The sequence below is a fragment of the Peromyscus maniculatus genome, chromosome 5 (genome assembly GCF_049852395.1).
Source record: "Peromyscus maniculatus bairdii isolate BWxNUB_F1_BW_parent chromosome 5, HU_Pman_BW_mat_3.1, whole genome shotgun sequence".
NCBI classification, from domain to species: domain Eukaryota; kingdom Metazoa; phylum Chordata; class Mammalia; order Rodentia; family Cricetidae; genus Peromyscus; species Peromyscus maniculatus.
Genome location: NC_134856.1, coordinates 104,798,864 through 104,826,150, shown reverse-complemented (window position 1 = coordinate 104,826,150; position 27,287 = coordinate 104,798,864). Strand labels below are relative to the sequence as shown.

Here is a 27,287-nt window from a genome sequence, read left to right as displayed (position 1 = left end):
AGGTCTTCCTCAAGCTAGGCATTCTTTCACTAAGCCCTCCTTTTGGTATCATCTCAGTATTTGAGGACCTTTAACAAAAAGACCTATCCCAAAGCTGAGGGCATATGCAGCTGTTGAAAGAAAATAAAGTAATGTTTGGAACAACTAACCAATGCAAACGGAAGTGAAATGTTTTGTTTGATAAATGACAAAGATAGACTGGGTGGCGGTGCTGCACACCTTTAATCCAGCACTCGGGAGGCAGAGCCGGGAGGATCTCTGTGAGTTCGAGGCCAGCCTGGTCTACAGAGTGAGCTCAGGACAGGCACCAAAACTACACAAAGAAACCCTGTCTCCAAAAACGATAAAACAAACAAACAAACAAACAAACAAATAAATAAAAAGACAAAGATACAAACAGGATATACAGAAACAGAGAAACAGCAAATTTTCAGAACATGAAGGGTGTGTGTACACGTGTGTGTTTCTCTAAGAAATTATGTAGTGGGAGATTGTACCAGTTTAGTTTTGTTGAACTACTGTTGCTTCATATATATCCACGAGTATAATTTCATATAATTACATTTTAAAGGAAGAAAAACGATTTTTTCAATAAAGATGGTCATAAGGAAGAGGCTGCCATCAGTTAAACAGCTCAACAATGAGTAGGTGAAGTATGTAAAATCATTTCATTAGAGAAACTTAGTTTTCAAGAAGCTCCTGTCACATATGAGTAGGAGGATGTTCACATTTCTAATGGACTAGCCATTGTTGGAATATAGCGTTTATTCTGGGAAAAACTATTTGGAAAAATTATGGAACTTAATAGGTATAGACTAAGGAAGAATCTTTTTGACATACATTAAGACACGCGTGGCTGTGCCGAGAGGACTGCGCCGCCTGTGCCCGGCGGGGACGCGCTGCTCCTGGACTCACTCCTCACGGGACTCCGCGGACCGCGACAGTGGCCGGAGGGACGAAGCCCCGCGGGCCGCGAACGGCGCAGATCTCCCGGGCACCGTCCCCGGCCTCTGGATCCCCGCGTCCACAGGACCCGAGCGATGCCCTGGCGGCCCAAGAGACGCGCGACCTGGCCGAGGCCCGCCCCCCACTGCGCTATCCGATTGTTTTTGGTGAACTGAAGGAGAAATGGGTAAAATCGGGGAGGCCGTGGGTCAGATTGTCACTTGGAGGCAGCAGGGAGATCTGCGCAGGATGCGAACTCGGTGAGGGCTGGAGGGCGCCGTGCGGTGGTGCGGCCGCCGAGCGAGTGGACCGGGCTGTCCCGGGCCAGCATCTCTGCGTCAGGACTCGCTGCAAGGCGACATTGCTTGCTCTCGTACAGAATTTTGTTTCTGCTCAGAGAAACTTTCTACTGAGAACAACGCAAGTTTCGTACGTTTATCCAACTTCAAGCAAACTTCAAAATTTCAAGAAAACCAAAAAACCAAAAGACCAAAAATCAAACCAAACCCCAAACAAAACCGAAAGACTGTCAATTGTCAGTTACATTGGTTTGTAACTAGGATGAGACAGCTGCCAGTGTTGGCCGGTTAGCTCAGTTGGTTAGAGCGTGGTGCTAATAACGCCAAGGTTGCGGGTTCGATCCCCGTACGGGCCATGTGATATCTGCATTTTGGAACAAACTCCGAGATTTCCAACTACAGGAAGCTATCTAAGCATACCACCTTAAGTCGGAAGCTATCTAAGCATACCACCTTAGAAGGGAACACAGCTCAAGCTGCTCTACAGTCTTCAGTTCGGCCGCTGGAGGGCGACTTGCAGTCTGAGCAAGTATTCTGTGCTTGTCTATGCTCTAAGAAACACCCGGGTCAGCAATCCTAGGAACGGGATGTCGTCTACATTTTCCTTGTTCATGCTTAGAACAATCTATGGTTCACATTTCTTTAACAAAAAAAAAATTTTTTTTTGAAAATTGCCACAAACTAACAAAACACCCCAAATCCTCTGTCAAATGACATTTGTGTCATTCTCTGCCTGTAGAGGTAGACAGAAAGTTAAACTTTTATATGCCGGATAGCCCAGTTGGTTAGAGTGTGATGCTAATAACGCCAATATCGTGGGTTCGATCCCCGTACTGGCCAGGTGCTTTTTTATTCAATAAAAATAAGCCAATACTAATGTGCTAGAGAAAAAACACACAAAATCTACTCTGTGCAGCATTTAAGTCATAACACTTTCAAAGGACTTTTTCTTTATTGCCCCACGGCTCCTAGCTCTGGCTTGTTTAAGGAATCTGGAAGCAGAGGGATACAGAGAAGACCTGAGCCTTTGTCCTCGTCACATTTCCTAGTGTCCTTCTCTCCATCCGCACTGACTCCTCACCTGACCTCCTGGGTGGATCAGAAGGGTGGGAGACTCCTGCGTGCTTCCTGCCTTCTGCTCATCTAGAGACACTGAACTGAGGAATGTCGGGTTCAGAACCCCAAGCCATTCACCAATGGTCAAGAGCTGAGTGAGGGCCAAAGCATGTCCTGGCAGATTCTTTCCTGCCAGTTCTCTGAGCCGAGGCTTTGTCCCTCCCAACAGTCCCAGGGAGCCCGGCAGGGGTCTGCGTTGTGGTTTTTACTAAGAACCTTTCAGTGAGCTCCCCCATTGCATTAAAGGCAAGGATCACAATGAGTGTAAAGCAATAAATCAGATGTCCTCAGAATTTTCTCCAAACTTTAATTAGTTCTCCAATGGTATCGAATTGGGGCTTTACACACTAGGCAAGCACCAGAACACCTCTTCCCCGACATTACATTGATCTATAGAGTGAATTTTTGCCCCAGAGGTTCGTCACACAAGTCTGTGGGAAGGATGAGCATCACTGAAGCTATGAGTGGCAACATAAGAATTGGAGGATGTGGGCATTGATCCCACTACCTCTCGAATGCTAAGCGAGCGCTCTACCATTTGAGCTAATCCCCCGATGGTCTCTGCCTTTTCTTGTATTTTCTTGTGTGTCTAGAGCATCCTCACACAATTATGTATTCTGTCTTCTGTCCAGGAAAAGCATGACAATGAAGGTCCATATGGTAGTACAACTGAGATCCTTAGGTTCTAAGGGCTGAAAATGTAGGGAGTGAGCTGAGAGTCTGAAAAGAGAAGAGTGAGATAAAGTAATACTGTTTCCGCCCGGTTTCGAACCGGGGACCTCTCGCGTGTTAGGCGAGCGTGATGACCACTACACTACGGAAACTCCCTATGCACGCACAATTTTCTAGTTTCCAGAGAGACATTCTCAACTTCCTTAGTAAACGGTTTGATGATGGCGTTCATTGTATATCCTTGCATCATGGACTGGCTAAATCAAGGTAACTAAGACGACTGACCTCCTCATCGCCAGCCCTTGGTGACCCCACCCTACCCTGCTGCCGCCAGATGAACTCTCATGTAAGCCAAGTCCTGTGGAACTCGTCCCTCGGTGCCTGGTTCACCTCACTCAGCACCATGTCCTCGGCTTCTTGGGTTTGAGGGACAGAGCCGCTTTTTAATAAGAATCCTTCTGGGAATGACCCTTCTGTGGAGGTGAAGGAGTGAGCATCTCAGAAGACAGTGATTAGTTCCTGTGAACGAGCAAATGTCTCAGAACTCCTTGATCGCGCTGCTGTGGCCATGTTCCCACTAGAGGGATGGCTTGTGGCTCTATTTTCAATTTCTAAAGGAATTGTCATGCTAAGGACCTGGCTTTGAATCCCAGCACCCACATGACCTCTCCTCCCCATTTCCAGCTCCAGTTTTAGGGCATCTGTCGCCCTCTTTCGGCTCCATGCGGCACTGCATGCAAATGCCCATGCACATAAATACTCTTTCCTGTGGATCCTCTGAGCCTTCCCTTCCTTTGGGTCAGCAAATGACATGCAGAAACCCTTTCACCCGGGACCGCCTTCTCTCTTATTTTCCAAACACAGAATCTTTTACCAAAGTCTTTCTTGTGGTTTCCCTCAGTCGTCTAGAATATATTGTATGGGCACAATATTTTAAATAACAACAGAAATTCATGCATATACCATAACAAGAATAACTAAATTTGCGTCAACACTCTACCCACGTCAAGCATCTGAACCTAGCCGTAGGTTTTCCTTTTTTTCTTACCCTAATGGATAACACTTTGTACCCAACCCTCTAAGCTGTGAGCAGGTCTCCCAGCCCATCTCATAGTCATGGGATCTTTCCCCAAGCATTTCAGAGTTGCCTCCACCCCCCGCATGGCTCAAGCAGTGGAGTCAATCCCTGGGCCAGGTGCAGAAGGAAGCCATGTCATAGTGGGTAGTCCCCTGCCCCCACCACAGCAGGCTGCAGAAGCCCCCCCCCACCGGCATGGGAGGGGACAGCATGCACACAGTACAGCCAGGCCAGGAAGGAGGGTACCCTAGGGGCTGGTAGGAGTCCCCGTCAGACAGGCCTGAAGACCCAGAGACAGAAAGACACCCCTGTGAAGGTTGGGGAAGGTAGGGCCTGTCATGGTAGCTGGGTCTGGGCCTCTAGACCTGTCATGGTAGCTGTGTGCTCAAGCTGTTTTGGGCACCCCCACATTCTCCAGTTGTGAAATAGCAATGGGAAAATCTTGTAATGGGGGCTGGTCATCGCCACAACGTGGGGAACTAAAGGTCAAAACGTTGGGAAAGTTGAGAACCAGTGGTTAAGAGAATGCCTCTTCTTACTCAAGGTCTGTTCAGGTTTAAGAATGTATGTCTAGCCTCCTTGTCTTTGCTAACTTTTCTAAGTTATTTAGATAAACTGAGTCACATAAATGACTAAATACTAAAAGGAGCTCCAACTGATAAATTGTTTTTTAAGGCTCATACTTAACAGAGATAAAACTATAAAGTCCTTTTGCCAAGGTCAGGCATTTGGATAAAGCTCCCATTCCCTCAAGGGCTTGGAGAAAGTTCCTTCTTGCTAAAACAGGAGTCACCCTCCTTATCTCTGGCAAAAAGAACTTGTGGCCCTTCCATTAACATGGCTGTGGTGCCTTAGACCTGGTCAAGGACAATGCTGTCCCCTAGGCTCCCTCAGTCTCTGCTCCTGGGCCATGCTCCAAACGCACCCTTTCCTCCTGTTCCCGTTTGGCCCTGGGATCTTCCCTTGTGGCTTCCTTGCCTTCCCAGGAGAAGTCTTAACAGGTTGGTACAAACTTCTTCTGTTTTTATCCAGGGAATGGTCACTTTGGTCTCTTTACTGAACCCATATTTGATACTAGAAGATCTTCAATTCAAAATCATTGTTTCTAAGGCTAAACCTGACTGGAACAGAATGTGAAGTCCTAGTCTTATGAAAGCTGCCAACTTAGTGTGGACTATTAGAGAACACAGGTAATAGTCAGTCATCTTACAATAATCAAGTCCTTTAATTGTAGTCATGTAATTACTAATGTCATTACTTTCTTGGTCCCTTGCATGTTTTCAGAGTTGAGCTTAAAATAAGTAGCTAGAAACAAAATCTGTCTATTCAGATATAGCTGGACAGCCCTCAAATACTTTGTACATCTGCAGAATATGGCACTTAAAATGTTGATTGAAAAGTGTATTGTGTCAGTCAGGGACTCCCAGATCCTAGCAGTCTTTGGAGACCCAAGGTCTCCAAAGAAGATTATGGGGCACCATGATGTCTCCACCTGGATTATGGCAATGCTGACCACTGGGCAAGATGCCCTGGCGCAACACCTGCTGCCAGGACCTGGCCCAGACTATAGACAAGCAGCAGGACAGTGGAGAATTGATTGCACTCCTTTTGTCTAGATAAAGTAAGAGCAGTCTTCTCCATGTCCCTCTTCTACAGCAAAACTCTCACCTTAGGGGACTGGTGAAGACTGATGCTGTTCTGATACTTTTGCCTCTAACTCTATGGAGACATGGGTATGAATAACTGGATGTGGACTGCTGTCATTTTTAATAGATTCAAAAGCTGCTTGGTCTGCATGAAGGTATAATTTATCCTTCTCAGATCTCTGATAGTATTGACAGCTAGGCTAGCTATAACTTTGTCAGCTTGACAGCATCAGACAACCAGAACCTTCCACAAGGCTATAGCCAGTTTATTAGCTCATTTTATATACAGAAAATCAAACCTTGCTTTTTCTAAAGCCACCAGGTCTCTCTTGATTTAAAAAGGATTCTAAGATATGAAAGTTTAAGTATGTTGTAAAGGTTTAAATATGGGTCTGAAAGAAATGTCTGAGGTTATGAAAGTATGCACGTTTTGAAGGTCTAAGAATGTTTTAAAATATATGAAGTTCTGAGGTGAAAACTTATGAGCTTTGAGGGTCTCAAAATGATTTAAGATGTAAATACAAGTTACAAAGATATAAATAGATAACTCAAATGCTTCAGATGTCTTTCCCCTTCTATGATATTGTTCTATTAAGATTTCAAAAGTCTGGAGTTTAACATTAATAGAGTCCTAATAGTCTAATGGAACAATGACTGCTTACTGTCTGGGTCACAAGCTCAAGATTTTAGATTTCTTTTAGTTGTCTTTTAAATAGAAACTTGAAAGTGCTTCTCATCAGGTCAAACAAATCTCTGTCCATTCTATACCTGGCTTTCTGGACAGAAGGATAATGTACAGGCTTTTAACCCAAGTCTGTAGGTTTTGCTAGGACTCAAAAATATGAGTCCACTTCTGCTGTTTTACAGATTCCCATTGCCTGCTTTGTCTATGATATGGAGTTCAGTACAGATTAATAATGCTAATGTATCTAAAACTTTAATGTAATTTTGTAAGATAAAAATTCATATAGACCCCAGAGGATCAAAAATTCATAATACTTGGATCCACTTCTCACAAACAAGTCAAAAGGACTACAGATAAGTACAGCCTAAATTTTGTCCATCTGTCTATTCCTGAGGATGGTATTTTTCTCTCTCCTGGTTTTGGGATTCTTCCCCTTCCCAATCACTAAGACTATGGGCCTAAAAGTTCTAAATAAGTTCATAAATTTTAACTTCTGTTCCTAGTTTAAACTTGTCTTAACAGGTTTCTACTTGACTGACAGACACAGCCAAGCATCAGTTGCTGACCCTGAGCTCTAGACTTGCTGAAAGCTGATGTGCACCAGCCCAGCCAATGTGACTGTTCCCTGTCTCGACAGCTGGGTCTGATAACCATATGCTCTGACAAATGCCCCATTGCCCAGCCTTTTACCTGCCTTTCAGCCTTTTTAGGCCCTGACAACAATGCCCCAGAGTCAGCTGGAAGCAGTTTCAGAAGAAAATACATTGTCCTGGGCTGCCTGCCCAGAAGAGGTTGAAATGCCCAGTCAACAGGAAACTCTATGGCATAAAGCACTAAATGGCTAACAATGACGTCCATTGGCACAACAGAAAAATAGATTTAGAGTTCTCAATGGATGGATCCATTAACTAACATGGTTCTACAATAAGATAATTGACCTTCTTTATGCAGAACCAAAGAGATATTATATGGCCTTAAGAAATTATTATTTCTATATTAATAATTCATGATTATAATCTGGCTGTACTCAAAGATCAGAACTACAGGGCCTTAAAAATGGCAATAGATGTCACTGCCCTAGAAAAATCTGTCGGCTAATGGTTCTTAGGTCCCAATACCCTTGAACCCGTGGACAGATAGGACTCATGATTGATTCCTGCATTGGTACTTGTGAAGTGGGGGATATGGGGGGCCCAAAACAGCTTGACAACACAGCTACCATAACAGACTTAGAGGACTCCATGTAGCTGCCATGACAAGTTTACTGGCAAGCAACATATGGATCCTGGAAAAGCCATTAACTAATACCACCTAGGGATCCACCCAGGGATGGGCCAGCATCTAAGGGGAAGAAACTTCCCCTTCCAAACGTTCCAATCATCAGATAAGATCGCCAGATGTACTTGAGCCTAGCATACATCTATTTCCTTTTTGCAGACAAATGTCAGCCAATCAGGGTCCTGAACCCTGGATACCACTTCACCCCAACCTCTGCTATGATTAAAACCCCTACTCCACCTGGGCGTGGGGCTCTCTGCTCTCACTGCTGCATCAGACAGACAGAGGAACCAAGCTCGAGATTGAAATAAAGGCTCATTGCCTTTGTATGATGGGATTCAGTTTCTATGGTGATCTTTTGGAGGTCCCTGTGATGTGAGCATAACACATGGACCACCTTTCCCTTATGGGAAATTTAGTATGGGCTTTGGTAAAGGATGAAAATATGTGCAATGGTAGCCTCTCTAAACAAAAGAACTCTTTGGAAAAAAAATTCCCTGCCACCATGAAACCAGGAATTCCATTGTGCCCTCCTAATTACACCAAGAACAGAAAACTAGAGATTTACTGGTCACACCTGGTCCCGAGGATGAACTGTCTACAGTTCATAGCCAGAGCCTGAGGCATGTAAGGCAAGAGTTCAGTTAATAAGAACAGGGAAATCAGAATGGTACAGTATAGTGGGGAAAGAGTAAGATATAAGCATTCCCTTTTGGGAGTGTTGTGAGGAAACAGGCCCACATAGCAAGACTAAGAAACTGTAATACAGTGTTTGCTCCCCAGAAGCCCTTTTCCCAAGGTCAGGCATTTGCAGAAGGGTCTCTGAACTTGGGGACTTGAGGTAAGCTCCTGCTTGATAAAGCAGTCATTCTTCTTATCTATGGCAAGAGGCCCTTGCATTAACATGTGACTGGTGGCTATTGTCAAGTCAAGGCCTCAATTCCTGATTTCAAGCTACACGCCAGCTCACATGCTCCTTTTCTCCCATTTAATCCAATGCGCAACAAAAGGTGTAATCTTTTGTCAATTAAAACCTGCTGGCAGCCATCCTGTTCACCCTCAGATCATGTCCATCTCCTCCTTCCCCACCTCCCACCGCTGACTCCACACGTCCTTTGGGGACCTGAACCCCCCACAGAAACAGGTCTTTGGCAGAGTAGCAGTTCTCAAGACAGATGTGACTGCTTTACCTCCTCTACTCCAAAGGAAATGTGTTTTTGTTCATTTGTTTGTTTTTGTTATTTTGCCAGAACATATATCTTCAAATACACTTCAATATTAGTGATGAAGATGATGATGATGATGATGATGATGATGATGATGATGGTTTTGCCATCTCACAGTTCTTTAGAGAAAGAGTCTACTCCAAGTTTCTCTAGGTTAGAACTTAAGTGTTGGCATGTGATGGAACTGCATGTGTTCCAGCATGAGAACTACTTTTCTTCTCTTTCCAGCTTCTAGGTTTCATCTCTCCCTTCACTGTAGCCCTCTCCCAGCATTTTCAAAGCTAGCACTGAAGGACCAGTTCCTTCTCACAAACATCTCTCTTTGTCTCCCGCCACTGAATTTCTTTGGATAATATCAGGGAGAGGTTCTGCACTTTTATGGACTCGTGTGATTCTATTGGGCTGACCTGGGTAGTCCCAGACAATCTCTCTGTGATGATTAGAATGACAAATGTCCCCTCTTAGGCTCAGGTACTTTGAAGATTTGGTTCCCGGTTGGTGGAGCTGTTTACAGAAGTGCTGCCCCCTGCTGGAAGTGTCCCAGGGGTCAGCCCTGAGACTCCATAGGCTCACTCTACCTCCAGTCTCTGTGCTTGGTGCTGAGGTGTGATTTCTTGGCTTCCTCTTTCACATCCAGCCATTCCTGTGGCTTGCTTGGCAGCCTCTCCCCATGCTGGCCTCTAAGCACTCTGGAACCCTAAGAAAATTAAACTCTCTTCCTGATTCTGTGACCTTAACACAGCCACACAGTCATCTTCCCATGCAAGGTGTCTCCTCACTGGTTCCAGGAACTCAGACATGAGGATCTCGAGAAGGGACTTTACAATGTGTAAAACAGGAAATTGTATTTTTCCCATTTCCTTCTTCCTAGATTGATGTCTTGTTAGAACTTGAAAACTGTGCTTCCCAAGAAATCCCAGGAAGGGCTGGAATGGAAACGTTAGACTGCAGCCTGAGAAGTGTTCAAGTATGTGTCCAATTTCAGGTCAGGTGACTGCACAGTAAGAAAATCTAACATAGGCCTCAAGGCAGGACATCTGGAAGACAGGAATTGCTGTTATTTAAAGGATAGAGATTTACCAGAACACCTGTTTTGTCTACTTTGTTGGAGTTATTCTTAAGCGAGACACTTTTATGCTAATTAGTAAGAGCAGGTCTGCACTGGCTCTCCAGCACACCTGGTTGCTGCCCCGCCCCCATCACCCCCACCCCCACGAGACACAGGGGGTTTTATCCTTTATCATTTCTTGTCATCAGCGGTTTTTCATAGCAGATTATCCGGATGTCATTGTGTGTAGCAGTAGCGCCTGCGTTACCGCTAACCGTTCACCATGTCTGAGCGAAGGGCTGCGGATTAAAAAATAGAGACAAGAGACAGCGAGTCATTCGTACGATTGGATGTCGAATGCCGTTTATTGAAAGAGGGAGGAAACCTTAAATACAGGCTTACAACACAAATGGAGGATCCCCTGAGGGCAGAAGTTCGCTACCAATGGTCTACATTCTAGACCCAAAGTTCTGCATTCTTGCATCTAAGTTGTTTACACCAAATACAGGATGCACCTAAGTTGTTTACATCACAAGCAGGATGTAGGAACAAAGAACCTCCGGTAAGTTCTCCGATGATCCTAAGGTGAGAAGGACACCGGCAGGGAATCTGAATAGGAAGGACACCTGGTCAGGCAAGCAAGGCTGCAGCCACTCACAGTCGGGGGTCAGGGCCCATGGCGCCCACAGGTCCCCCCTTTTTATTAAATGAGCTTCTGACTTAGGTTGCGTGGGACCAGCAGACCACCTTACCCGTCATAGAGACACTTGCCCAGGCCACACAAGTGCTCTGTCTTAGGTTGGAGGCAGCGGCCCAAGCATTACCCGTCTCTGAATACTCATTATCATACAGACTCAACCATGTGAGCTGTAGAGTGACTGCCGCCAAAGATCTCAAAGTGGCACTGGGCTTGCAATCTGTGCGACACAGAAAAGACCAGCAGAAGTCCTAACCCACCCATAGCCAGAGGGCTACAGGCAATTGAACCATTCCCTATTTAAACGAGCCTTACCGCAAATAGGAGTCCTGTAAGGTGGTATCCTGAGCAAATGGAACTTGAGTTTTAAATAATTTACAACTTACAAAGCCAATTATAATGTATAAAAGTGGAATTAAATTTATCATGCCCAATAAGAAGAAAGATTAACTAACTGTGGTAGCTACTTTTGCTGCCAGGGTCTCCATTGTGCTAGCTGTAGTAACCAATTATGAAATAGCAATCCCAGAAACAATAGCAGCAGTGGCAACAGCGATGTCAGAGTCTCTTCTGGAGCGTGTGAGCATCATCTGTGTCTAGCTGCCACGGTCCACTGGCATGGACACGGCTCCAGGAACACGAACCACCAAGGCCCATTTTTCTTGATCCCAGCACTACTTAGGCTGGCAGGTCTGCAAGAGAACAACTGAGAAACATAAAGAAAACAGAAAACAAAAACAGCAAACAAGGAGCAGAACTAATGGCCTCAGTAATGGCTACATTTAGGCTCACAAATTTTGAGGTATCTTCAGAAAGGCTAGATGAATTTCAGGAGGCAAATAAATGTTGCACAGAGCCATTCCTGAAAAGTAGGTACTACACCAGCTTGAGGGGGGTTGCAAAATGCGAAAAGCTTAGCTGGCATGCTACTGTTAGCAAATGAAGTTCATTGACCTTCAGAGTTATCCTTAATCTCCAAGGTGTGATACATTTTCAATGTTTTTTGAAAAAAGTTACCATACATTACCTTCTGAAGAATCCAACCACATGGCTACAGTTCCTAGGCTTACAATAATGTTTGCCAAGGCTGGCCATATTGGGCTCTCAATCCCCATTGGCATCAGAAGGGGAGAGTTTTTTACGAAGGCCCAATAGGTCTCTGCCATGTTGGGATTCAGCAGCAGCCACAGAGCGCACACAGCGTTCAGGAACCCACAGAGGAATTTCATTGTCCTGTGGAAAGACACAAACAGATCCCCGGGCCCACACCAACACCGGATCGGGTCCCCTCCAAGTGCCAGTAGAAAGATCTTTCCATCGCACCAGAGGATGATTTGCAACAGGAGCCCTCCAGTGCTTATCTGCAGCAGATACTCCAGCAGAATCCACCGATAAAAAATTTAAAATATATAAAACAAGGGAGAGAATAGAATGTGGAGAGGAGAGATGAGCCCCTAACTCCCCCCTTTTTACTTTAGCAATATAAGTTTTTAAGGTACGATGGCAGCGTTCTATTATAGCCTGCCCTTGAGGATTATAAGGAATACCAGTCTTATTAACAATAGAAAAATCTTGGCAGAATTTTGAAAATCCCGTACTATTGTAGGCAGGACCATTATCAGTCTTTATGCATTTTGGCACTCCCATGTAAGCAAAAGCATGAAGACAATGATTCTTTACATCCTTAACCTTTTCCCCTGAATGGACAGAAGCAAAAATTAGAGAAGAATATGTATCAATAGACACATGGACATGTTGTAATTTTCCAAAGGAAGGCACGTGTGTGACGTCCATCTGCCACACATGATTAGGTAAAAGTCCTCGAGGATTAACTCCCAAATGAGGAACAGGTAAAAATTCCACACAAGTAGGGCATGATTTAACTATCTGGATGGCTTGTTCCCGGGTTATGCCTGTATGATAACGGAGAGATCCAGCATTAAGATGATAACGCTGATGCAACTGAGTAGCCTTATCAAAGGCAGAACAGACTAATGTGACAGCCATACGAGTAATGGCGTCAGCCCTCTGATTACCTTCACTTAGAGGTCCAGGCAATTGAGTATGAGCTCTGATGTGGCCCACATAAAGGTTATGTGAGCGAGACCATATAAGTCCTTGCACTTGCAATAAGTATTCATGAATGGAAGAAATGGATGGTATGTAGGCTGTTGTTTCCAAAGGCATAATGGCATGTGCCACATATTGACTATCGGTATAAATATTTACACTCTCATCAGAAAACATCTGTAAAGCAAGCAACAGCGCCTGTACCTCTGCCACCTGGGCAGAAGTGCCCTGGACTTTTATTCTCTTTACTATGTTACCAGAAACCACCACAGCAAAACCACGTGAAGTGCCATCAGTAAATACCACACGGGCCTGAGGAATAGGAGTCATTTGTACTATCTTGGGAAATATAACAGGATGCAATTTAAAAAATTGACACACATCATTGGAGGGGTAGTGAGTATCAAACTGACCCTGCATGGAGCATGTCAATATGGCCCAATCATTATCATTAGCTTGCAACCATGCTACTTGAGACTGGGTGTATGGGGTCACCACAATATCTGGCTCCTTACCAAAAGTTTGAACACTGATCTTGATTCCCTTAAATATAATCTGAGCGACAGCCTGTGGATAAGGAGTGATGATTTTTGCTGGAGAAGCTGGGGAATGTAGCCATAAAATAGGACCTGTTTGCCAAAACACTCCAGTAGGTGAATGAGTAAAACAAAATATCAAATACAATAAGGAAGAATTAAGATCTATATACTGTACGTGAGCCTGTTCCAGGGCCTCTTGCACACGTTGTAGGGCTACACGTCCTTCAGCTGTTAATTTACGGGGAGATGAAGGGTCAGGGTCGCCCTTTAAGACATCATACAAGGGGCGAAGCTGACCTGTTGGAATTTTTAAAGTGGGCCGAAGCCATTGAATATCTCCCAGAAAGGTTTGGAAATCATTAAGTGTGCGTAGCTGATCCATGCGCAGAGTAATCTTTTGTGGGCGTATACCCGTGCGTAACAATTCATGACCTAAATAATGATAGGGAAAAGATACCTGTACCTTTTCTGGGGCTATCTGTAAATTAGCCAAGCTAAGAACCTCTTGTAAATAAGAAAAGGCATCAAAAACAAGTTTTTTATCTTTAGCAGCCATTAATATATCATCCATATAGTGAATTATATAAACACCTGGAAAAGCTTTTCGAACTGGAGCTAGGGCCAAAGACACATAAATTTGACATATAGTAGGACTATTGGCCATTCCTTGAGGCAATACCACCCACTGATATCTCTGATAAGGTTCCTTAAGATTCTCTGAAGGAACACTGAAAGCAAAGCGAGGACTGTCCTCGGGATGCAAAGGAATGGTGAAGAAACAATCCCTCAAGTCAACCACAATTAACTGCCAATGCTTAGGAATTGCCACAGGGGCAGGCAGGCCAGGCTGTGTTGCTCCCATGAGAAGCATGGTTTTATTTACAGCTCTAAGGTCCTGTAATAGCCTCCATTTTCCTGATTTCTTTTTAATAACAAATATAGGTGAGTTCCAAGGTGAAGTGGAAGGAATGATATGTCCAGCATCTAACTGCTCCTTAACCAATGCATACGCAGCCTTCAATTTTTCCTTAGCAAGGTGCCATTGCTCCACCCATACAGGGTCATCACTCTTCCAAGTGATTTTTATCGGTTGTATTATTGAAGGCTGCTGTGCAGTGACCCCTATGGAAAAGACCCTAATATTCTAGTATCCCCAGGACCCCTAGTGACACAGTTTTTGTCTGCCGCAGGGAGCGGGTCTCCTTGCAACATTTTCCCTAAGCCTTTGCCCGGGCAGTAGCCCTGACTCTTCAGCATCTGTTGTACAGGCTGTGTAGTAAGCACCGCTCCCATGCCATCCAACACATCCCGTCCCCACAAGTTCACTGGAATGTCAGGTAGCACAAAGGGTTGAAAAGTTCCTGCATGACCTTCCTCATCCTTCCAATTTAAAAGTAGCTTGCTCTGTAATGGCGTCTGAGCTGTGCCAATACCTTGTAGGTTAGAGGTAGAATTTTTAAGGGGCCAATTGGGATCTCAGGATTCTTGTGAAATTATAGATATATCTAGCACCAGAATCCAATAATCTTTCTATCTCAATCCCATATAATTTTATTTTTAATTTAGGCTGTTTATCATTGATAACTGTTTGTTAAAAACACCTTTTTCTCTGTACTTCCAAAGCCTCCAGTTATACACATCGGCGCCATTTTGAATTTAAAATATGAAAGCAATAATAATTGAGCAATTCTATCACCAGCTTCTGTTTCCATGGTCCTTTTTACATATGCCAATTATAAAAGCATTAAATATAATCTCTATAGGATTTGAAAAGGTAAACTTTAGGTAATACTTTTCAGTAGTATTTTATAAAATCTTAAAAAGAGGATTCTTTTTTATAGATTTCAAGTAACACATTAACACAAATAGCCAATTATTAACAATGTGGACCAAACAATTTACCTGTATTTTATTTACTGCAAAAATAATTTTGTAACCTCTTTATCAGTAAGAGATTATTATTTATGGGTTTATCTTAGCAACATTATTTAATAAGCTAATAACCCAAACCATTTCAGGTGTTATATTTTTATAGAATTAAACCAAGAATTTCTAGAAAGCAACTTAAATTGTAGAGCCAAATTTTCAGTGATCAACAATGATCAACAATCAATGATCAACAGACAAGACCATACCTAATATATAGTTCAAAATTATGAATTTTGTTCCTTTAGTTTTTCAACCATGAGGATCAAACATTCATCCAAACATTTATCAAGACAATCAAAAGAACAGAACATCCTTTATTTAAACAGCATTGACTTAGCATTCAATGTCCTGACCGAAACCATTTTTCACCAGAAGTTAGGCCCGGTTTAAACTTTTAGTGCTAGTCCCTTCCCGGCCTCAGCTCACTGAGGCTGCAGCTTAGCTTTGCTCTGCCCACTGCTCGGGCTCTATCGCCAGCACCTGCCTGGGCTGCACGGCTCTGCCTCCCACCGGCGCGTATCTGTCCGCCCGCTGCTTCGGGCTATCTCATGCACGCCTTTGTCCGCCACATCCGCTGGGCGTGCCCCGCACACACAAACTCACGTTTAAATTTCCTCCTCCCATGAAGGGACTACCTAATAACGAGTTATTCCCACCATAAGGGAAAACAGAAAAACATTTCCCACGAAGGGATCCTAAATATTGAACTATTCCCACTCTGAGGGAAAAATAAAAAACATTTGAGCCAAAATTAAGCAAACAGACAGCAAAACTTCTAACCTCTAAGCTTGCTTGCTCTCCAGTCAGCAGCAATGAGGCCTACCTGCCGATTCTTTGTAATTCAGATGCTGCCGCTCTGCACCGGCGGGAAGAAAAAACTCAAGAGTTTCCAGCTATCCTGAAAACTCTACAGTTGGAAAAAGTCTTTACATTCTCCATTACCACTGAAAGAGGCTTCTCTCTTTCCTTCATCTTTTCTCTACAGGGCCCCAATCTTTAGGCCTAGTTTTAAAAATTTTTCCCCTTTTTACCGGGAAAATCCTTTTTTCTTGATTAAAATTTTTCTCCCATTTCTAACGGGAAATTTCCTTTCCTTCCCTCTTCTCTATTGGGAAGATTTCCTTTTTCATTTAAAATCTTTAGCTGTCTTGCCCTTTCTTAACTTTGGTACCTTCCTGCTTCAACAGTCCAATTAACTGACTGTGAGCTAGCTGTACCCATTCCAATCCACTCTTACCGTAAAATGCCGGCCGGCCTTCCAAGAGTGTCCGTCAGCTGGTCCTTTCTTTCTCAGATCTCGGTAGGAACCTCCATCTGTAGCAGTAGCGCCTGCGTTACCGCTAACCGTTCACCATGTCTGAGCGAAGGGCTGCGGATTAAAAAATAGAGACAAGAGACAGCGAGTCATTCGTACGATTGGATGTCGAATGCCGTTTATTGAAAGAGGGAGGAAACCTTAAATACAGGCTTACAACACAAATGGAGGATCCCCTGAGGGCAGAAGTTCGCTACCAATGGTCTACATTCTAGACCCAAAGTTCTGCATTCTTGCATCTAAGTTGTTTACACCAAATACAGGATGCACCTAAGTTGTTTACATCACAAGCAGGATGTAGGAACAAAGAACCTCCGGTAAGTTCTCCGATGATCCTAAGGTGAGAAGGACACCGGCAGGGAATCTGAATAGGAAGGACACCTGGTCAGGCAAGCAAGGCTGCAGCCACTCACAGTCGGGGGTCAGGGCCCATGGCGCCCACAATTGTGGAAGCATGGCTGGTCGTTTTGTGTCCTGTCAGAAATGTGAAGAATTCCGAGGCTACAGTTGAAATTGGTAGATGTGCAATGCGAGGTACAAACGCCTCCTTGAAGACGGCATTCCTCAGGGTCGGACTCTCTCCTGGACTACTCAGGTCCCCTGGGTGTCAGGACCTCCTTAGGAAGCTTTGCAGTTCTCCACCCAGATCCACCTGACCCAGGACCAGTGTTCTCACAGCCTGGATTCTCCCTGTTCCGGTCAGGCTTAGTCTGTTTCCTAGTTCGTTTCAGTAAGAACACCAATTCAGCTAGCCCAGTCTTGTAGCTATCCACAAAGTTGATGTCCAGTCGCTCGGTAAGTACCAAACACCAGGAGAAGGAGGTCCCGCCTCTTTGAGCGGTCCAGCCAACGCCGCAGAGCGTTTCTGTCTTGCTTCTCTGCGGCCCCAGAGAGTCTGTGGATCCACTAGAGGACCATTCCATTCACTGAACCTCGAGGTCGCCTCTGTCATCCATGGCTCTGAGTTCCATAAAGCCTGGCTGTGAGTTGTATAAAAGTTTGCAGAGAAAGATCTGGGTAGGTAGTTCTCAGGCGTGGGTATCCTAAACACTTGTGTGGTATTCCTTTGTCCAAGAAAGACTCTAGGTAAGAACGCGTTGAGGGGAAATCAGTCAGTGAGTAAAAACTGCCTTCTCTGAGGTTCGAACTCAGGACCTTCAGATTATGAGACTGACGCGCTGCCTACTGCGCTAAGAAGGCTCCCACACATCACTCCTTTGTTATACCTTACAGGAAACATTCACTGTCTTCAAGGTGTCCCTCCCCCATCCCTACCATCAGATCTCAAATCCCTGCATTTGTAAGTGTGTTTTAGGCGGGGAATCTCCAAGAGAGCCAACACAGACTCTCTTGGTCCTGAGCTCTTGAAGAACCTCACAAGCCCCGAAACCACGATGGCGGACTGAACATGATGCCTGATCTCAGCTACTGCTTTACTTCGTACTTTGTTACCTCATTGTTCTCAGCTCTTTCCTCTCCCGTGCCAACCTGCCCTGTTGGAACAGTGCCTGTCACTGAAGACTTAAAAGTATAAACAGCCCACACTAGTTCTGGGAGACAGGTGTGCGGGACGGTTCATGCAAACTTGCAGGTCCATCCAACCATTTTGTCTCGGATAATCTCAAAATGTCACACAGAGATTAGCGTGGGGTCTCTTGTGGTTGTTGTGTTTGTTCTGTTTCTTCTTTCCCACCACTATGACCCCAAACCTATTAAGATCTTATTGACATTATTTAAGCATCCTGATTTTTCCATAAGCCTGTTTATCATTATTCTCATCTTACTGATAAAGCTGAGACTCTGCAGAATTAATCACACACTGGTGATTGACAAAGCCAGACAAGAAACAAATCATGGCTCAGCTTTCATTTTTTTTTTTTTTTCCTTTGAAAATTTCATACAGGTTGTCCTAGTTAGGGTTATGTTTGCTGTGACGAAACATCATGACCAAAGCAACCTTGGAGGAAAGAGTTTATTTGGCTTAAGCTTTCACATCACTGTCCATCATCAAAGGACATCAGGACAGGAACTGAAGCAGGGCAGAAAGCTGGAGGCAGGAGCTGATGCAGAGGCCATGGAGGAGTGCTGCTTACTGGCTTGCTCTCCCTGGCTTGCTTAGCTTGCTATCTTATAGAACCCAGGACCACCAGCCCAGAGGTGAACCCACACACAAGCGGCTGACCCCCGTGCCCTCCATACCTCCTCCACAGCCCATCAATCACTAATCAAGAAAATGCACTCCAGGCTTACCTGCAGCTGCATCTTATGGAGACATTTTCTGAACCGAGGTTCTTCCTCTCCATCGACTCCAGCTTGTGTCAGGTTGGCAGAAACCAGTCAGGTACAAAGTATACAATGCATCTTCACCATATTCCCTCACACTCTTTCTTTCCTACTTTCCACCCCCTGGGACACACCTCACTCCCAGTTTCATGAGTCATGAAGGTGACATTTCATAGTTGCCATTTTCCAGAAGAAAATCTTCTGTTCATGTGTCAACATTGGATCCGAAAGACGACCCCTCCATCTACACCCCCCCAAAAAGACAGCAGCACCACACTGTCTGATCTAGAGACATTTATCTTACCAAGTTGCCTCCCTCTCGCCATCCCCTGCCCCGACTTCTATTTATTTACTGGGCTCATACTCTGCCTGGTCTTCCTCACAGTTTTCTAAAGAGTCCAGTGCCAAGGGAGTAGAGGAGAGCAGAGCTCAGTGGCTTCCACAGCTGTTTCTCACCCCAGCAGGATTCTGGTTTAATACCGGAACAGTCCTTTTCTCTGAGCACAGCTGGCATCCGGCTACAGGCTTTGTTTAAGACCTGTGGAACAGCAAGGCCAGTCTAGTCTACATAGCCAGCTGCAGGACAGCCAGGACTACAGGGAGACCCAATTTCAAACAAACAAACAAACAAACAAACAAACAAACATTTGTGGAATGAAGAAAGCTAGCCAGGTAATTTAGAAACCTTGAAGGGAAATGCATTTTCAGATAAAAAAAAAAAAGTGGACAGAGACAGGGTCTGAAAAACCATTCCTGAGAAAGAAATGTCATTAGGGAATAGAGGGAGGGCATTGAACTCAGAGTGACTGATGGGACAGACAGTTACAAGTGCCTTCCATGGAACTGTAAGTGCCTGAGGCGCAGGGGTTCAGGACCCTTATTACGAGTCTGTTTGCTAAGAGGGGCAAAGAATTATTGTATGGACTCATGGAATTAACAGGCTGTATCTTCTATTATGAGTCACATCCCAGAGTTGAGAAGAGTCACGTCAATTGAACAAGATGGGATAAAGAAAGACCTGGTGCTGTGGGCAAGGCCATAAGGGATCTGCAGGAGCTTGGAAGCAAGCCAGCCCTTATGAAGATCCAAGACCCTCTGCAGCCCGCTGGCTGTGATAAGATAAGTAGCCTAAGTCACATGGCTTGTGATTAATTCACAATCTCGTGCAGTTTCTTTGAACTGGGAATGATGTTATAATTGTAAAACTACATTGTAGAGGTGGCTGAGAGCACACACTTCTCTAACAGGAAAGAGTGTGGTTCCCAGCAGCCAGTCAGAGCATCCAGCATCCTCTTCTGGCCCCCTCTGCATTTGCACTCCCATATACACAGATACACATAACATCTATAAAACTTTAATAAACAAAAGAATATATATACATGTTAAATTATATTGTTTATATACATATATCAGATATATATCTGAAGAGCAAACAAAAGTTATATGTATGATATACTATCCAAAAGATGATGAGAATAGTCTAAATGACATTTATATACATTTAGAATTCCTTAGGGATTCAGTAAAAAAAATTAGCATTTTTGTGGGAAAGCCAGACTTCAGACTATGTGTACAAGTTGGGAAATGGCTTGGGGATTGAGTCAAGAGGTCCCATCGACCGTGTATGTGACAACTTTTTGTTTTATTCACATTCACAAGCTGTGCGCAGAGGGCGCAGGAAGAGTCATCTTCTAGCAGACTGCCTGAGGGTGGACCAGGCCTTCAGAGGGAAGATGAGGTAAGAAGTGAACCTGGTGGAGGGGTGAGGACCCAGCCTAGGAGCCCCAGTCAGCAGCACACTCTCACTTAGGGAGGTGCAGCCCATCTTTAAACCCAAGTTTGATCTCCAGAAAGAAAAGAGTTTCTTTTTAAAGCCCAGGTGTGGTGGCTGTGCTTGTAGTCCTGACTCTAGAGAGGCAGAGACAGGATGGGGCTTGAGGCTCCCTGGACAACTAATCTAGCCTAGCAATTACAGGCCAAAGAGAATCTGACCCCAAACAAAAATGAAAGCACCAAGTGGGTGACTTAGGAGGGACATGTGGTTCCCTGGTCTCTACACTCCAACAGAGATGTACACACATGTATATATAAATAATATATTAAATATATTTTATTATATATATCATATAACAATATGTCAAATAACATATATACCACTTTCATTTGCTTTTTATTTATTTACTTTTTTTGTTTTGTTTTTTGTAACAGGTTTTCTTTGTGTAACCCTGGCCATCTGGAACTAGCTCTGTAGACCAGGCTGTCTGGAACTCAGAGATCCGCCTCCCTCTGCCTCCTGACTGGGGTATTGAAGGCATGCACCACCACCCATTGTCTTTCAAACCATCAAGCACATCCAGGGCACTGATCTGAAGAAAGGTAAACCCTTGAAGGTATTTACCAGAAAATAGGGCCATGGAAGCCTAGAGATGTAGCAGGGCCCCAGACCTTAGCACAACTGACTCCATGATGGAAGTACTATTAAGGCTGTAACACTCAGCAACTAGGCAGCACCACCTGCCAAAATGAAAACAGGGACTTGATCTACCAAGTGCACAGTTCTGGAACAGTCTCTAAATGCACTAACTTTGGTTTTTGGTTTTTTTTTTTCTGCTTCTGCTAACTGTTCTTGTTCACAGAAGTATGTCCACCCAGGACATGGTTTTGGTGCTTCAAAGCCCACTCTGAGAAAGACTCAGTGCTGCACTGGGATGGGAGAGCCCAGTGTAGTCCCCAGCCGGCTAATGAAGATTTTCCATTGTCTTAAGCTCATGTGTGAGTGGTCTTCTCTGGTGAGTAGCCCACAACAGGGGCTAGGGAGGAAAGGACAAACTGGGCATGGCTGGCATTCACCCCTTACCGCTCATTCTGGACCAGTGACTGCTCTGCCCTTTAGCTAATCACCCCACAGCCTCGGACTTTTCCAACACACAGTTATTGACTCTTTTGTGGTGCTGGAGATGAAATCCAGAGACTAACGTATGCCAAGCCAGCTGCTCTGCATGTTCCCTCCATCTTTAATCAGGCATGTGAGACTTCTGTGTCTAGGGGATTGATGTCTTTGCCAATTAATTCATCTTCTCAATTTTAAATCACCGGATAGAGTGGGTTCGTTTTCATTCAGAAATAACTCGAGGGAAGAACCCATTGCCTTAATTCTTCCGCATTGCTCAATATCGCAATGCTTCTTACAAACAGGGCAGAGGCACTGAGTGGATTGTGGCTTTTCCACAACCGGGGAATTTCTACAACACTTCTCTGTCTGGGGTCTGGAGCCCTGATGTCTGAACCTGAGACTTCCACAGTCTCCCGGATGGAGATTCCCAGATAGGAACTGGGAGTTCTGTTTTAGGGTGCGATTCGACAGATTTTAGCAGTACTGAGACAGCTCAACGGGAACTGAGTGGGAGTTTTGAATGTTAACCTCCTGTGGAGATACGCAGAACTGATCTATGTTGTCTAACACATACCAATGGGATCAGAGTATCTATGTACTTATAACTTCCCACGCACGGCGACCGGAGTCAACATTCTGAGGACCTCTGCTCCCATCTTCCAAAGAAATTAACTATGCCACTAAAATGTCCTAATCAAGCTCGCTGTACCCAAGAGCACCGACTGCACGGAACCTCAGTAGTTTTGTTAGGGAGTAGATGAGAATCCGAGACCCAGTTCAGGGGCTTTCGGGGTGAAGCTTTCCTGGGATAACCAGGGAAAGTTGGTTAGGTCCTTGTCAGCTGCGCAGGCACAGGAATTCTAACCCTGGAGAGTTACTGGGTGGATGTCCAGGACGGGGCTTTGAATGAAGACGCGGCAGAGCTCTTGGACAGCCTTCGGGACCTGACAGCCCGGTGGAAAAGCAGTTGAGTTGAGAGAGGTGCAGTGGCTTGTGAAGTTCTAGGAGCTGTGCGTCACTTGTCGCCCGCTCGCGCTGTTTCGAATCCTCCTTTGTTCGTGTCTCCTGTGGTTGTTGCCGCCACCAGTCAGGGAACTGGAGCTCGGAGGGTCGGTCGGTTCCCCGTGAACACGATCAACAGTGTCTTTTCACCAAAAGGTGAACAAGGAGGAACAAACGACTGGGAAGGTGGAGGCCGATGCCCTGCTTGACCTCCTCGGTTACAGACTCCGAGGATGCGGGCGATTCGGAGTCACAGACAGTCCGTGTCACCAAGGCTCCTGGTTGCGGCGACGAGGGGCTTTCTGAGAGGTCAGGATGAGGAGACTCCAAGCCGGGCCATGGCAGCCTCCGGGTCAGAGGAATCCCGGGCATCAGGTCCTGCAGCGGTCAGCATGGGCTCCATCCAGCCTCGTGGGCGTCGCCTTGGGCTTGGTCCGTTTGTCGCCGGGGTTCTGCAGACGCTGAGACCAAAAGCGCCCAAGGTCAGTGTCTTCTGTGCGACGTGAAAATACTCCTTTCAGAATCTCAGGTTCTCCACTCCCCGAGACTTCATTTAAAGGGGAACGGAATGAACGCGGGAGACCATCTCCGAATTCAGACCCCCAGGACACCACAGCCTGCTGCCGCCTCTTCGGGTTCCCGCGGAGACAGCTATGAACCGCCCGGAATCGCAGGCGTCCCCGGACTTCTGGGACAGCTGCTGGTCTAGCGACGACGGTAAATCCGGGTTCAAGCCGAGCAGAGCTGGCGTCGCTGCCTCTCAGGACACGCGTGGCTGTGCCGAGAGGACTCGGCCGCCTGTGCCCGGCGGGGACGCGCTGCTCCTGGACTCACTCCTCACGGGACTCCGCGGACCGCGACAGTGGCCGGAGGGACGAAGCCCCGCGGGCCGCGAACGGCGCAGGTCTCCCGGGCACCGTCCCCGGGCTCTGGATCCCCGCGTCCACAGGACCCGAGCGATGCCCTGGCGGCCCAAGAGACGCGCGACCTGGCCGAGGCCCGCCACCCACTGCGCTATCCAATTGTTTTTGGTGAACTGAAGGAGAAATGGGTAAAATTGGGGAGGCCGTGGGTCAGATTGTCACTTGGAGGCAGCAGGGAGATCTGCGCAGGATGCGGACTCGGTGAGGGCTGGAGGGCGCCTTGCGGTGGTGCGGCCACCGAGCGAGTGGACCGGGCTGTCCCGGGCCAGCATCTCTGCGTCAGGACTCGCTGCAGGCGACATTGCTTGCTCTCGTACCGAATTTTGTTTCTGCTCAGAAAACTTTCTACTGAGAAAAACTCAAGTTTCGTACATTTTTTTCAATTTCAAGAAAAGTTTACAATTTCAAAAAAAAATATCAAAACCAAACCCAAAATAAAACCGAAAAACTTTGTCATTTTGCAATTACCGTCTTTCCTAACTGTAGAGACCGACGAAATGTGTGCATGTATATGGCTGGTTAGCTCAGTTGGTTAGAGCGTGGTGCTAATAACGCCAAGGTCGCGGGTTCGATCCCCGTACGGGCCATGTGGTATCCGCATTTTGGAACAAACTCCGAGATTTCCAACTACTGGAAGCTGTCTAAGCATACCACCTTAGAAGGGAATACAGCTCAAGCTGCTCTACAGTCTTCAGTTCGGCCGCTGGAGGGCGACTTGCAGTCTGAGCAAGTATTCTGGGCTGTCTATGGTCTAAGAAACACCAGGGTCAGCAATCATAGGAACATGATATTTACATTTTCGTTGTTCATGCTTAGAACAATCTGTGGTTCACAGCTCTTTTACAAAAATTTTTTTTTTGAAAATTGCCACAAACTAATAAAACACCCCAAATCCTCTGTCAAATGACATTTGTGTCATTCTCTGCCTGTAGAGGCAGACAGAAAGTTAAATAAACTTTTATATGCCAGATAGCCCAGTTGGTTAGAGTGTGATGCTAATAACGCCAATATCGTGGGTTCGATCCCCGTACTGGCCAGTTGCTTTTTTATTCAATAAAATAAGCCAATACTAATGTGCTAGAGAAAAAACACACAAAATCTACACTGTGCAGCATTTAAGTCATAACACTTTCAAAGGATTCTACCTTTATTGCCCCACGGCTCCTAGCTCTGGCTTGTTTAAGGAATCTGGAAGCAGAGGGATACAGAGAAGACCTGAGCCTTTGTCCTCGTCACATTTCCTAGTGTCCTTCTCTCCATCTGCACTGACTCCTCACCTGACCTCCTGGGTGGGTCAGAAGGGTGGGAGACTCCTGCGTGCTTCCTGCCTTCTGCTCATCTAGAGACACTGAACTGAGGAATGTCGGGTTCAGAACCCCAAGCCATTCACCAATGTCCAACAGCTGATTCTTTCCTGACAGTTCTCTGAGCCGAGGCTTTGTCCCTCCCAACAGTCCCAGGGAGCCCGGCAGAGGTCTGCGTTGTGGTTTTTACTAAGAACCTTTCAGTGAGCTCCCCCATTGCATTAAAGGCAAGGATCACAATGAGTGTAAAGCAATAAATCAGATGTCCTCAGAATTTTCTCCAAACTTTAATTAGTTCTCCAATGGAATCGAATTGGGGCTTTACACCCTAAGTCAAGCACCATGGCACTAAGCCTCTTCCCAGACCTTCCATTGAAAGGTCTGTAGAGTGAATTTGAGCCCCAGAGGTTCATCACACAAGTGTGGGAAGCATTAGTCCTCCATTATCTGAGCATCACTGTGTTATGCGTGGCTGGGAGCGGTAACATAAAGAGTGGAGGATGTGGGCATCGATCCCACTACCTCTTGCATGCTAAGCGAGCGCTCTACCATTTGAGCTAATCCCCCGGCATTCTCTGCTATTTCTTGTATTTTCTTGTGTGTGCAGTGCATTCTCACAAAATTATGTACTCTGTCTTTGGTCCAGGAAAGTATTACAATCAAGGTCAAAATGTTAGTACAGACTCTTAGGTCCTAAGGGGTGAAAGTGTGGGAAGTGAGCTAAGTTGTGAAAACAGAAAAGTGATAAAAAGTGACCTTGTTCCTACCGGGGACCTCTCTCGTGTTAGGCGAGCTTGATGACCACTACACTACGGAAACCCCCTATGCACACACAATTTTCTAGTTTCCAGACAGACATTCTCAACTTTCTTAGTAAATGGTTTGATGTCTTCTATTCAGATATAGCTGGACAGCCCTCAAATACTTTGTACATCTGCAGAATATGGCACTTAAAATGTTGATTAAAAAGTATATTGTGTCAGTCAGGGACTCCCAGATCCTAGCAGTCTTTGGAGACCCAAGGTCTCCAAAGAAGATTATGGGGCACCATGATGTCTCCACCTGGATTATGGCAATGCTGACCACTGGGCAAGATGCCCTGGCACAACACCTGCTGCCAGGACCTGGCCCAGACTATAGACAAGCAGCAGGACAGTGGAGAATTGATTGCACTCCTTTTGTCTAGATAAAGTAAGAGCAGTCTTCTCCATGTCCCTCTTCCACAGCAAAACTCTCACCTTAGGGGACTGGTGAAGACTGATGCTGTTCTGATACTTTTGCCTCTAACTCTATGGAGACATGGGTATGAATAACTGGATATGGACTGCTTTCTGTCATTTTTAATCGACTCAGAAGCTGCTTGGTCTGCATGAAGGTATAATTTATCCTTCTCAGATCTCTGATAGTATTGACAGCTAGGCTAGCTATAACTTTGTCAGCTTGACAGAATCAGACAACCAGAACCTTCCACAAGACTATAGCCAGTTTATTAGCTCATTTTATATACAGAAAATCAAACCTTGCTTTTTTCTAAAGCTACCAGGTCTCTCTTGATTTAAAAAGGGTTCTAAGATATGAAAGTTTAAGTATGTTGTAAAGGTTTAAATATGGGTCTGAAAGAAATGTCTGAGGTTATGAAAGTATGCACGTTTTGAAGGTCTAAGAATCTTTTAAGATATATGAAGTTCTGAGGTGAAAGCTTATGAGCTTTGAGGGTCTCAAAATGATTTAAGATGTAAATACAAGTTACAAAGATATAAATAGGTAACTCAAATGCTTTAGATGTCTTTCATTGAAGATTTCAAAAGTCTGGAGTTTAACATTAATAGAGTCCTAATAGGCTAATGGAACAATGACTGCTTACTGTCTGGGTCACAAGCTCAAGATTTTAGATTTCTTTTAGTTGTCTTTTAAAAAGAAACTTGAAAGTACTTTTCATCAGGCCAAACAAATCTCTGTCCATTCTATACCTGGCTTTCTGGACAGAAGGATAATGTACAAGCTTTTAACCCAAGTCTGTACTTCCTACTTGGAACAACCCAAGTTTCGTACATTTTTTCAACTTCAAGAAAAGTTTACAATTTCAAGAAAAAAAAAATCACATCCAAACCGAAAAGAAAACCGAAAAACTTCGTCATTTTCCAATTACCGTCTTTCCTAACTGTAGAGACCGACAAAAATGCATGCATGTATATGGCCGGTTAGCTCAGTTGGTTAGAGCGTGGTGCTAATAACGCCAAGGTCGCGGGTTCGATCCCCGTACGGGCCATGTGATACCTACGTTTTGGAACAAACTCCGAGTTTTCCGTCTACTGGAAGCTATTTAATGCCTTAAATAG

General features: G+C 45.1%; 5 non-coding genes across 5 annotated transcripts; 3 read left to right on the top strand and 2 right to left on the bottom strand.

Annotated features, from left to right (window-relative positions):
* The first annotated feature begins 1,526 nt into the window (after positions 1 to 1,526).
* Trnai-aau (transfer RNA isoleucine (anticodon AAU)) lies at positions 1,527 to 1,600 on the top strand. The gene has a single exon. It is a non-coding gene; the product is annotated as a tRNA-Ile (tRNA).
* Positions 1,601 to 3,111: 1,511 nt separating this feature from the next.
* Positions 3,112 to 3,184, bottom strand: Trnav-aac (transfer RNA valine (anticodon AAC)). The gene has a single exon. It is a non-coding gene; the product is annotated as a tRNA-Val (tRNA).
* Positions 3,185 to 17,670: 14,486 nt separating this feature from the next.
* On the bottom strand, positions 17,671 to 17,743 carry Trnam-cau (transfer RNA methionine (anticodon CAU)). Its single transcript has one exon. It is a non-coding gene; the product is annotated as a tRNA-Met (tRNA).
* A 6,414-nt stretch (positions 17,744 to 24,157) lies between these two features.
* Positions 24,158 to 24,231, top strand: Trnai-aau (transfer RNA isoleucine (anticodon AAU)). Its single transcript has one exon. It is a non-coding gene; the product is annotated as a tRNA-Ile (tRNA).
* A 2,912-nt stretch (positions 24,232 to 27,143) lies between these two features.
* Trnai-aau (transfer RNA isoleucine (anticodon AAU)) lies at positions 27,144 to 27,217 on the top strand. Its single transcript has one exon. It is a non-coding gene; the product is annotated as a tRNA-Ile (tRNA).
* Positions 27,218 to 27,287: the final 70 nt, after the last annotated feature.